The sequence below is a fragment of the Perognathus longimembris genome, chromosome 10 (genome assembly GCF_023159225.1).
Source record: "Perognathus longimembris pacificus isolate PPM17 chromosome 10, ASM2315922v1, whole genome shotgun sequence".
Lineage (NCBI taxonomy): Eukaryota > Metazoa > Chordata > Mammalia > Rodentia > Heteromyidae > Perognathus > Perognathus longimembris.
In genome coordinates this window covers 35,412,634-35,426,347 of record NC_063170.1, presented here as the reverse complement: position 1 = coordinate 35,426,347, position 13,714 = coordinate 35,412,634, and the positions used below count along the sequence as shown (strand labels likewise).

Below are 13,714 nucleotides of genomic sequence, written 5' to 3'. Positions count from 1 at the left end.
TTAATACTTCATATTTTCATTTATTTTCTTTAGTATTACAATCATAGTTACTTTAAAGTTTATGCCTGATTACTTTCATATCTGGATCACCTGCAAATGTGTTATTACTTTGATCTTTTTTGTCTTGATTTTGATTATCTGACTGCTTGGGCATGCCTGCTTTTGATTGCTTGCCTGACAATGAAATGAAAATTTGTTGAGGCTTAGGATGTTCTTACCTCCCTCTTGAAAGAAATAAATTTCATGACAGGCAGACAGAATACATGCAGAATATCTTGATCCAATTACAACTTGTTTGTTTATAATTTGTGTTCACTGCTACGGCCCAGCTGTTTCAGAGGTTTCAACAAAGTCTTTTCTTCCTATCTATGGCCCCTCCTTTCTGGAGAGGCTTTTTAACTTTAAATTTTGACTTCCCAGCATTGTGTGCCTATCAGATTTCCTTAACATTTCACTCTCTCAGCAGACAATTTCTGCTTGTACACAAATAGAATTCAGAATTATTAAATGGCTTTGAGAGGAAATTGCCTTCACAATCAAGTACTTTTCTGGAGTTTTCCGTTCTTTACAAATTTTTACTACTTTTCTAGTTCGCCAGCCAAATTTTTGTCTCCCTGTTTTACTAAGGCTAACTCTTAATTCTAGATTGCTGATTTCTATTTGATTTTCATGTCTTGGCTCATGAATTGGCAAACACCATGATGGTAGAAACGGTATAGGATGTATGTAGGGTTTTGTGCCTCAGAATTATCTTCACTTTAGACTTTGCTGCCTTACGTCCTGTTTGCTGCTTGTTCTCTGGCAATGTGTGTATGGGGGGGAGGGGGTTGGTCCTCAAGCCTTAATAGGTAGTGGGAAATAATAGAAAGTTCTAAGAATCCACAATATCTCCATTTTACTCTTTTTAATTCAGTTGAAAAACTTTCTTGGCACTGGAAGTTGAACTTTGCCTGTCATGGCTGCCTATGTACAGCCATCAGGTAGTGAGGATTTTGTTAATGGACTACTTTGCAGAAAAGTGCCAGCTTTCTTCCATCCACAAACTAGCAGTGGCAGGATTGCCTCATCTCAGTATGGTTATGAAATATTTCTATGCAGACTATGCAGTTCTCTTAATGCTCAGAGAGGATTTTTATGTATTTATTTACTAAATATGTTTGGGAATATTAGAAAGTCTCAGTCTACCCCACATTAATCCAATGTTAATTGTTTAGACCAGATCTTTCCACACTAATATGTTCAACTTTGCAGTTCTGGATGAAGACAGGAAACATCCATTGGAGCACCTAACTTGAACACTGAGTTTGAATTAGTAGAAGCCATGGCAATGCTCAGAAAATGTGTCTGTGAAACATTGAGCTCCTGTCTGGAACTCCTGGGACTGGCCTCTGTTTTCAGTGTTCTCTGACTGCTCAAAAGGCACTGAGAGCTTGGAGACATAAGAATATGCCTAATGGGAGTGATCATTTTGGATGTTTTCCTTCACCTGGGAATTAATTAGATTAAAAGCAAATATTCATGAACCACAGTAAAGCTGACTCCTGGCTATGCATTGTCACACCTTTCTACAAGCATCACTGCATTACTGAAACAAAATTAATTGAAATTCTCCTTAAACACATATTTTTGGTTGATTTTCTAAATTAAAACTGCCAAGAGAGCAAGTAAAAGTGTCCTTAGGAAGAAAGATAAGAAGGTTATATTTTTAAAGACAGTTAATGCATTTGATCTGCCATACAGAGATGGGATGGTCATTGTCCTATGAGAATCAATATGATAAAATATCTTAGAAGTTAGTCACTGATTGCACAAAAACCTGTCATGTGCTTTTGTGTGATTATGAAGCTGACTGTCTATACTGGTATATATAAATCTGTTCCTATATACTTTTTCACATTGCCAGATTCACAGTTCTTCCTAATAATTAGGATAGATGCATCATCACAAAAATATTCATGTTGCCTTCTGAAATCGATAAGAGAAATGTTTGGCATTTTTATGCAGACTGTGAGACTATTGCTATTATTAGTAGGTAAAGACCATTAGTACTTGATTCTATATCCATATCCTTTTCATTCAAAGTTCTCCTGATCTACATATCAAAACCATACTTACTTTGCATTTGACTGGGAACCTTTCTAGAGATCATAAGGCCCTCAAAGAGTCAGAAGTGTCCTGATGAAGAAAGCTGTAAGGATTTTGGAGAATTTGTCTTTATTGACACAGAGTGATACTACTCTTGGAAATACTACAAACTTCACTTTGCCAAAATTTTGGGTTTTCAGGAGCACCCAGAATTCTAGGACTGTGTGTTAAAATGTTCGAGTTCTCAGATACTAAGTGAAGCAGCTGTTCAAAGGCAAGCAATACGTTATATGGAATTGCTCAGGTATTTGGATAAACATGAACATAAGCAAAATGTGCAGGGCCATGGTGTAGATCAACAGCATCACCATGTAATTGAAACTGACTCTGTCTTGGGTTTGTTCTGTGGGGAGGGCTTTTTCTTCATCCTAAAAAGCATCATTTCCCCTCTTATCTTTATTTATGTCTGTGTTTCCTTAATCATCTTCAAATGTTTGTGGGTTGATGTTCACATGTCCTATTGTTTTTAAAATCTCATTTGGTGCCAGTTTTCTCCTATGGGGAGAGGAAACATTCTGTTTAGGCTGTGTATTCAAGGGTGAAAAGTGTTTATAGAATCCTCATCTGTTTCCCCAGAGCCTGATCTATTTGATGACCTCATCCCATAATCGTGCATGAGTTGGACAATGCTAAGCACTCAGGGGAGAATGTTCAGGACAGTGAACAAAACAGTATTTTCTAATTAGCCAGTAAGTACCAAGGCTATAAGTTTGTGATTCTTTTTTTTTAATCTCTATTTAGAAATTCATCAAGAGAGGATAATCATGGCTGATATTTTCTCTGGTGACCCAAGAATTACTTTGAGAGCTGTTTGAAGGGCATGTGTGCAATTGACACATAGGTCTGAATGAAGCTTAGCCTTTGAGTTTAGGCTTAAAATTATTTATCAGGATCAGGTCATTGATAATATTTAGGGATTTTGGAGATTTTTGAATAAAATCTCTTTGTGTCTTAAATTTGGAATATGGAAAGTTATGTTAGCTTCATTTGAATGAGTGTTAAAAGCATAAATATGGGAGGAGAAAGATGGTGCCGAAAGAATAGGGAGGCACCCCGACTCGCACCAACTGAATAGCAAGCTGGGAACTCCAACACCCAACACCCCATCAAGAACCCAGCAAAACCAACATCCAGAAGCAGTGGAGAAACGCAGGAAAACAAAAAGGAGCAAAAAAAACCAAAAACCTACACGGAGCCAGAGATTCACCAGGACACCCTCCCCCAACCAGCCGACCCTGGCCCAAACATGGCCAGGCTGGGAAAGGGGAACCCGGCGATCGGCAGACAGGCTGCCAGGAGCGCAGAATTCATATAGTGGGAGACCCCACGGACACAAGGCAGGGTGCAGACCAAGACACCAGCAGTGACGAGAAGGTCGGGTCCACACCGGGTTCAGACAAGGGAACCCAGTGCGGCAGAAAGAGGGAACGGGGGAAGCCACCACGACACTTCGCCAACCCCTGAAGGGCCAACGGCTGCGCGGGACACACACACAAAGCAGCAAAAGTGAGTCCCCCATAATCCCTTCCCCCAACGGGAGACCCAAGCCAGAAAAGAAGCTAGATCTTCCTCCCTCCCCCTTCCCACACCTGAGGGAACAAAGAACCCCCAAATCAGGCGGGAAGCTCCCATCAGGCGCTGGGAAGCCAGTTTAGCAGGGGAAGGGTGGAACAGCCCCAAGCCCCCAAAGGTTCCTGAACTGGCAGAACCGGCCCCGTCCCCTTCCCAACAGGGGCCGGGGGACGGCTGGCAGGGCAAGCCCCACCCGAGGCGTCTGGACCTTGCGGACTCTTACAACTAAAATCACAGGCGCTGGTGGGCAATACCAGCCCAGCAGGGTCACCTGAGCCTGATCACGTCCCCCCTCCTCGCAGCGGAGGCGAGGTCTGAGGGTGCCAAGCCACACCCAGACATTCGATCCCACTGGGCCCCACACATACTGCCTCCCGCAACGGGCTCGCAGGAGGGCGCAAGCACAACCCAACAACCCAGGGCTCGCTCTGGGAGGCATATCCCGCTAAAGTGCCTGTTGTAGAGGACTCACAGTGCACAGGAGGGCGGGGCCCCCGGCGAAAGTGCTCGCTCTGGTAGGCGTGCCCTGCACTGGTGGGCGGGGCCACAGCCACAGCACCTGCTGCCGTAGACACACCTACACAGAAGGGAGGGAAGACTTACACAGACCTCCAGATGCGCAAATCACAAAGAAACATAACTCAGTTCATCAAAGGACAAGCCAACTCGCCAGCTCCAAAAAGCAGCACGACTGAAGAGGAGATGGAGACTAAAAAAGCAAATGAGGCCATGTTAACAGGAATGATCGAAAGCGTCAGAAATGAAATCAGAAAACAATTCCAGGAGTTTAGAGCGGAAATCTGGAAGGACACCCAGGAAGCCAAGAAAGAAATGGAAGCAAAAATGGATACAATGCAAGCCTCGTTTAAAGAAATGGAAGCAAAAATGGATACAATGCAAGCCGCCTTTAAAGAAAATCTCCACATCCTGAGAACTGAAATGCATGAAAAAATAGATTTAAACTACAACTCTTTAAAGGAAGAAATTTCCACGATCAGAGCTGATATGACAACCATGAATAGCTCTCTGACATCCATAAACTCCGCAATTGAAACCATAACACAAAGAGTGGACCATATAGAATCCAGAATCTCTCGCCTGGACAATGAAGCAGCTGACAACAACCAGAAAATGACCACACTCCAAGAAAAGGTGAAGCTTCAGGGAAGATTAATCCAGGAACTAATGGACAAAGACAAGAGATATAATCTGTGCATAATTGGAATAGAAGAGGGAGCCGAATATCAGAACAGAGGGCTTAATCATGTTCTCAATAAAGTTATTGCAGAAAACTTCCCCAATCTCACAGGGGACCCCATCCAGGTAACCGAAGCCTATAGGACACCTGGCAGGCCAGACCCCAGGAAAACCACCCCAAGGCACATAATATTCAAGACTACAGACCTCAAGATTAAAGAGCAAATTCTGAATTCAGCCAAAGCGAAGAAGGAAACTTTTTTCAATGGGAAGAGGATTCGAATAACATCCGACTTATCCACACAAACTTACCAAGCTCGAAGTGAGTGGAAGAACACCATCCAAGTACTTCAGAATAACAATTTACAACCTCGGATCAAATATCCAGCGAAATTGGAGTTCACATTCGAAGGGAGAACCAGATCTTTCCATACCAAAGAGGAGCTAAAGGAGTATGTGAATAAAAAACCAGCCCTACAGCGAATATTAAGAGGGGAACCCCACCCAACAGAGATCGTAAAAGACACACAGACAGAATCAGAAAGAAACTTCAATAGCCAAAGTCCAGCAGAAACACCAGCTCACTAAAGACAAGAAGGAAAAAAAAACAGGAAAAAACAGCCCAACAAGAAAATGGAAGGAGAAAAAACACCCTTATCCTTGATCTCTTTAAATATAAATGGCTTAACCTCCCCAATTAAGAGGAGCAGACTGGCAGAATGGATCCGCAAACAAAAAGTTGACATCTGCTGTCTACAAGAGACCCACCTTACAGCAAGGGACAAAAACAGGCTTCGAATGAAAGGATGGAGCAAGATCTACCAAGCAAATGCACCCACCAAAACGGCAGGTGTAGCCATTCTGATCTCAGACAAGCTGGACTTCTCTTTAAAGTCCACTCAAAAAGACAAAGAAGGGGGCTGGGGATATAGCCTAGTGGCAAGAGTGCCTGCCTCGGATACACGAGGCCCTAGGTTCGATTCCCCAGCACCACATATACAGAAAACGGCCAGAAGCGGCGCTGTGGCTCAAGTGGCGGAGTACTAGCCTTGAGCAAAAAGAAGCCAGGGACAGTGCTCAGGCCCTGAGTCCAAGGCCCAGGACTGGCCAAAAAAAAAAAAAAAAAAAAAAAAAGACAAAGAAGGACACTACATATTAATACAAGGAAAAATCCAGAATCAAGACATCACGGTGATAAATGTATACTCACCGAACAAAAGAGGCCCTACATATGTGAAGCAAATTCTCACAGAATTACAGAGCAAGATAGACGCAAACACAATCATAGTGGGTGACTTTAATACTCCTCTCTCTCCAAGAGACAGATCCAACACCCAGAGGATTAGTAAGGGAGCTGAGGACCTAAATAACACCATTTCCCAAATGGATCTAACAGACCTATATAGAACCTTTCACCCTACAGAGACCTAATACACCTTCTTTTCAGCAGCCCATGGATCATATTCCAAAATAGACCACGTCATAGCCCACACAAAAAACCTCAGCAAATACAAAAGTATTGACATCATCCCATGTATTATATCTGATCACAGTGGATTAAAGGTAACCCTCAACAACAAAGGATACCACAGAGCCTATACACACTCTTGGAGGCTAAACCCCACGCTGCTATCCAACACTTGGGCCACAGATCAAATTAAAGATGAAATCAACGAATTCATAAGCCACAATGACAAAGAAAACACATCAAAAAGGAACCTATGGGACACAGCTAAGGCAGTACTGAGGGGCAAGATCATTGCACTCAGCACCCACATTAAAAGAATGGAAGCAGAGCAGGTGAATACCCTCACGATGAAACTAAAACAACTGGAGAAACAAGAAATGACAGAATCTAAAACGACTAGGAGGGGAGAGATCACAAAGATTAAAGAAGAGATAAATCTGATTGAAAATAGAAAGACCATTCAACAAATAAATAAGACTAAAAGCTGGTTCTTTGAGAAAATAAACAAAATTGACAGACCCCTTGCAAGACTCACAAAAAAAAAGAAGAGAAGAGACTCATATTCATAAAATCAGGGACTCCACAGGAAAAATTACAACAAGTACACACGATATTCACCAAAACCTCTACTCAGCAAAAAACAATAATTTTACAGAAATGGATCAATTCTTAGAGAAGTACAAACTGCCCAAACTGAACCAAGAAGAAAGAAATCAATTAAATAAACCAATAACTTACGGTGAGATACAGGAGGTAATCAAGAACCTCCCTACTAAGAAAAGCCCAGGCCCAGTTGGATTCACCAACGATTCTACAAAACGTTTAGTGAGGAGCTAATTCCAATACTCCTCAAACTCTTCCGCGAAATAGAAACGGAGGGAGAAATCCCAAACTCATTCTACGAAGCTAATATCATACTCATTCCCAAACCTGGCAAAGATCCAACAAAAAAAGAGAACTACAGACCAATATCACTAATGAACACAGATGCAAAGCTCCTCAATAAAATATTAGCTAACAGGATCCAGAAACTGATCAAGAATATCATACATCATGACCAAGTAGGTTTCATCCCTCAGTCACAAGGATGGTTCAATATCCGTCAATCAATCAACGTAATTCACCACATAAACAGAACTAAAATCAAGAATCACATTGTTATCTCAGTCGATGCCCAAAAAGCCTTTGACAAAATACAACATCCATACCTATTAAAAGCTTTGGAGAGAACAGGAATAGATGGAACATTCCTCAAAACAATAAAAGCCATATACAACAGACCAACTGCTAATATCATATTAAATGGAGAGAAACTTAAATCATTCCCCCTAAACTCAGGAACAAGACAAGGATGCCCACTCTCCCCACTTCTGTTCAACATAGTGCTGGAATCCCTAGCCATAGCAATAAGGCAAGAGGAGGACATCAAAGGGATCCACGTCGGCAAGGAAGAAATCAAGTTATCCCTATTCGCAGACGACATGATCTTATATCTGAAGGACCCAAAAAACTCAGTACCCAAACTCCTACACCTAATAAACCAATTTGGCAAAGTAGCAGGATACAAAATCAATCCACAAAAGTCAGCAGCTTTTCTGTACACCAGCAATAGACAAACAGCAAACGAAATTATGGAAACGATTCCATTTACAGTAGCCAAAAAAAAGAATAAAGTACCTAGGGATCAACTTAACCAAGGACGTGAGGGACCTATTCAATGAAAACTACAAAAATCTAATAAGGGAAATCAAAGAAGACACAAGGAGATGGAAAGACCTCCCATGCTCATGGGTAGGCAGAATCAATATAGTGAAAATGGCCATATTGCCCAAATTGTTATACAAATTCAATGCAATACCTATCAAAATCCCAGCCACATTCTTCACTGAAATAGAGAAACCAATCCATAAATTCATATGGAACAGCAAAAAACCTAGAATAGCCAAAGCAATTCTAGGCAAAAAAAAATAGTGCAGGAGGTATCACCATACCAGACTTCAAGCTCTACTACAAGGCCATCATAACAAAAACAGCATGGTATTGGTATAAAAACAGATCGGAAGACCAGTGGATTAGAATTGAAGACCCACAAATAAAACCGCACTCTTACAGCCAACTGATATTCGACAAAGGAGCTAAAGACATACAATGGAATAAACATAGCCTCTTCAACTACTGGTGCTGGGAGAACTGGGCAGCCATATGCAGAAAACTCAAAGTAGACCCAAACCTATCACCATGCACCAAGATCAACTCAAAATGGATCAAGGACCTCAATATCAGACCTGAATCCTTGAAACTACTGAAGGACAGAGTAGGAAAGACACTAGAACTTATAGGCACAGGAAGGAACTTCCTGAATAGAGTCCCAGGGGCACAACAAATAGGGGAAAGACTCAACAAATGGGACTACTACAAATTAAAAAGTTTCTGCACAGCTAAGGTCATAGCCACCAAAATAGAAAGACAGCCAACCACATGGGAAAGGATATTTACCAGCACAGCAACAGACAAAGGCCTGATATCTGTCATCTACAGAGAACTCAAAAAACTAAGCCCCTCCAAGCCCAATAAACCTATTAGGAAATGGGCAAAAGAGCTAAAGAGAGACTTCACAAGAGAAGATATAAAAATGGCAAAGAAACATATGAGGAAATGCTCAACATCCCTGCTAGTAAAGGAAATGCAAATAAAAACAACCCTGAGATACCACCTCACCCCAGTTAGAATGGCCTATACTCTGAACTCAGGAAACAACAAATGCTGGAGGGGCTGTGGGGAAAGAGGAACCCTTCTCCATTGTTGGTGGGAGTGCAAATTAGTACAACCACTTTGGAGAACAGTATGGAGGTTTCTCAAAAAGCTCAATATAGACCTACCCTATGACCCAGCCATACCACTCCTAGGCATCTATCCTAAACAGCAAACCCCAAGATATCAAAAGGACATTTGTACTTCCATGTTTATCGCGGCACAATTCACAATAGCCAAAATTTGGAAACAACCCAGATGCCCCTCCACAGACGAATGGATCCAAAAAATATGGTACTTATACACGATGGAATACTACATAGCTATCAGGAATGGTGAAATATTGTTATTCGCAGGGAAATGGTCAGAACTCGAACAAATAATGTTGAGTGAGACAAGCCTAGAACACAGAAAACAAAGGGGCATGATCTCCCTGATATATGACTGTTAACAAAGGGAGACGGAGAGACAGTAGAGACCAAGTCTGTGAACACTGTATATGTGCTTGATACATTGTATATTGCATATGGGTCTACCTGACCTAGACAAGGGATGGAAAAACAGGTTGTAAGATATCACAAGAAATGTACACACTGCCCTACTATGTAACGGCACCCTCTTTGCACAACACCTTGTAAAAAAATTTATGTTCAATTAATAATAAAAAAAAGAAAAAAAAAGAATAAATATATGCTTGGAGCCCCTCCATCTTTGTTCTCAACTTCAATATTTCTCCTTTTCTCAGTATCAGTAGATTATTCAGAGCCCACCACACGGCTGAGTCATTTCCTTAACCATTACATCGTAGTGGTCAGCATTTTATGTGAATCCTTGTGGAAGTGGTCAGAGCCCAGAGGAAAGAATCTTGAAATGTTAGATTTAAATCTCAGTAAAAATGAAATCTTGACTGACTTATACTCAGACATCAGTATAAGGAAAAGTGACCAGAGCTCCCTAGACTGAGAACTCACTGGGGACTGCCCCTATTGGGTCTTGCCTGGTGATACCTAGAGATCCAAGCCAGGAAAGAAAAGCCATTTGGTGAAAAAACAGATAAACAAAAAAACAAATCTATGTTTCTGATTCACTGTGGGAAACCCTTGCACAATGAGGGCCCAAGTGTTGAACACTGTTTAACTATCCTAGGACATTTGTTCTGTGCTCATGGATTTAGTAATTTTAATGTAAATAGGCATTTCGGCAGCTGTGTCCCCTTAAGCGAATTTTATTTAGCAGCTGAATTTCCCACGTCACTTGGCAGTCATAGATTTTCAATTTTTCCTTGTGCCAAGAGGGCAGCTGGAATAATTTGCGTACTTATTAATTTGGGAGAAATATGAGCTTCATAAGGCAGACAACACGAGTCTTCTGTATACTGTTGTACTAGGATAAGCAGCTCAGCGTATAAGCAATTTGCCCGATCCCAAAGGGGCCCTAGGATTTTAATAAGCTGGTTATGAAAATTCTATTTCTTTGCAATTTAAAGCACCTAATTAGAGCCCGTAATTTCTCTCCTATAACGAGAGTGGATGAAGGTTAACGTTAGGCCTCCCAGGACCTTTCACATTCATTTACAGAGAGAAATCAGGTAACAGTTGTAGCTAATTAGAACAGGGTATTAAATATTTAGCTCATCTTGATTTAACTGGGAGAACACATGCATGTTGTTGGAGTATGGAAAATGATAAAGGGAAGTTAAATTTAATTTTTAATCAAAGATAAACTTAAAGGCAGTATAATAATTTTCATACTGACTGTCCTAACCTGACAGCCAGGGCTGTATTTGCCTCCAGTCATCTGAACTGTCAAGATAAAGGGAGATGATGTCGATTTAATTTCATCAGTGAACACTGTTGCCCAAGTTCAAACAGTTGGGATTTATGGAATCTGTGTAAAGTACAAAGAACTCTGTGATTTTTATCATAGCAGTGACATAAAAAAAAATCCTACCTTCTTGATGTTTCAGAATCTGAAGTTTGAGTTTAGATGATAGGAATGCATTTCTGAGAACTATCCTAAGGAGATATCTCATTTGTGGGCTAATTTTTTTATATATATATAAAAGAGGATTTGTGTTGGGCAAAACTGTTCCCCAAGAGGAAATCTCCTGCAAGGTAAAGATAAGCCAACTTAGTAATAGGGTAGCATTGTGTTAAATAAAGTCTGCCTTTACCCAAGACCCTTGTGTGCTGAGGACAGAAAGTCATTCTTCTCTTGTCATATCCAACTCAACTTACTTCCTGGAGTGGGATTCAGTTAAGCCAGGACATGCATATCAAAAAAGATATTCTCTAGGGTCAATCTCCTGATGGCTCTCCTTACTTCCCTCCTCACCCACAGAAGAGAGAGCATTCTACAGCAAACACTGCATGCAGAAACACCCCCGGTGCTACTGTATCTTCCCTGGAGGCAAGCACTTAGAAGCCAGAATAATATGAAAGGGAAAAGATGGGGCAAAAGATGAAGAGTCATATCTATGTAGAAATATTCCAAGGGCTGATCCTGAGGCATGAACCTTTCACATATTATTCTCTTGGCTCATGAGACCCATCACTGCTCAGGTGTTTTCACTTGGTGCTGAAAGCCTCCGCAGATCTGTGCAAACAAAACGGCAACTCTGCCACCACAGAACTTTGTGACACTGGCATCCAGTTGCCAGTTATTACAAAATGGTTTCTGATGGTATTAGTCCCTGGAAAATGCTTGCTATGGGGGATAATAGCTGGTTGTTGGAATATTAACCACCCTCAGCTTCACTTTGGGCTATTATATAACAAAAGAGGGAACGCATAGTGAGTCTGCCAGGTGTATTAAATTATATCATGCATTATGGAATTTCTGCGATGGGGATTAGCATCCAGAAAAGACTATCAGAGATTGCCAAACTCATTATCTGCTGAGACAAGAGACTGGCTTAGGGCCTGTAGCTGTAAGGCTTGAATTGTAGCCCCCAAGCTGCCATGTGCAGTCCTTCTCAAGGTCTTAGCATCAAGACCAACAGGGAGTACATTCTAGCATTCTTCTCTCTTTTTTTTGATCCCCAAAAGATCAAAATATACTGTATTAACCAGAGTGAACTGCAAAGTATATTATTATTGTTGTTGTTAGTTTAATATTTTCTCAACCTGTCTTAGCCAGTCTTCTATAGGCATAGAATTTGCTGGTTCCCTTCAGCACTTTTTGTAGTCTACAACATATTTTGTTCTATAATTCCTTTAAGAAAGTAGAGATGGACATTGAGCCTTCCAGAGACCTCACCTGTTGAAGCTCTACAGCAGTATCTCAAAAACCCACATTTACTTTTAGGGCTGACACTTCATGTTGGGCTAAAGATATCCTTCAGGCCAGAAGTTTTGCAAAAGATAGAAATGCAGCTGAAATTCCATGAAACTAATTCATCTTCATGATTTAATGAGGAGTTGCCAGTTTGTTTTCAAGAGTTCTGGATGATCCTTCATATAGCTATTGGCTTAACCCATTGTTGAGGAACTATGGGATGGTCTTGTTTCTAATTAATTTTCAGTAGAACATTTCTTAATCTTGTTTCATAGTATAGCATCTATACAACCTGTGCTTCTGTTCCTACATACCTGTACTTATCAGTAAGTGGTGAATATTATACCCTCATCCCCTGTGTGTGGAATAAGGGATTGGTCACAATTACATCCCTAGTAACGGTATAGAGCCTCACACACAGTAGATGGCCTACAAATGTTTGTTGAATGAAATTAAATGGAGAGATCTGTCTTTTTCTTAAAGACTATTTTTTTTATTAAAAAGTTTTATAGGCCAGGCACTGGTGGCTTATGCTTGTATTCCTCATTACTCAGAAGGCTAAGATTTGAACACTAAAGCCCGAGCAGAAAAGTCCCTGAGACTCTTATTTCTAATTAACCACCAAAAAAAAAAAATGCCAGAAGTAGATCTAGGCTCAAGTGGTAGAACACTAAAAAGAACAACAAAAAGCTCAGAAAAAGCACTGTGGCCCTGAAAGTTTCATATATTAATTATAGAAAATTTGTTTTTTTAAGTGTATCCTAGGAAAAAATTAAGCTAATACACAGAAATTATGGCACTAATTACCTTAGCACATAGTTATCATTTTTCATACATATATTTTAGTAACTTGGATTGGAATGTTTATTATTTTGGAACTTATTTAGTGTATATATCAAACTCTTTCTAAGTATCAGCTTTGCCATTATTTGCAGTGGCTCACTAAAAGTTTATTGAAGCTGCATGAAAATGTCATCTTTTTTCTACTATGTATTTAGTGATTTTTGCCTAATATGAAAGGACTTTGTAGTAAACCCTTATTTCACAATGTATTTGTTTCATTGGGTTCATTTCCTGGAAGTGGCATAGCACATTTTAAATATTTGAAAGATGTGGCTAAGTTATTTTCAGAAAATCTCTGCCAATTTATGTTCTGGCTAGCAAAGAGGCAATTTTCCCATACCTTTTTTTCCCCTTAACAAACCATTTTAAATTTGACAATAAAAAGCAAACAAAAAATGCCCACAACTCTTCTTTATATTTATGCTTGAAAGCTATATTGAACATTTTGGTCTCTGTGTTTTG

At 40.4% G+C, this 13,714-nt stretch overlaps 1 protein-coding gene across 1 annotated transcript in view; it reads left to right on the top strand.

Annotated features, from left to right (window-relative positions):
* Positions 1-13,714, top strand: part of Cacna2d3 (calcium voltage-gated channel auxiliary subunit alpha2delta 3) — a 929,381-nt gene that overhangs the window by 582,316 nt on the left and 333,351 nt on the right. The gene's annotated exons all lie outside the window — the stretch shown is intronic.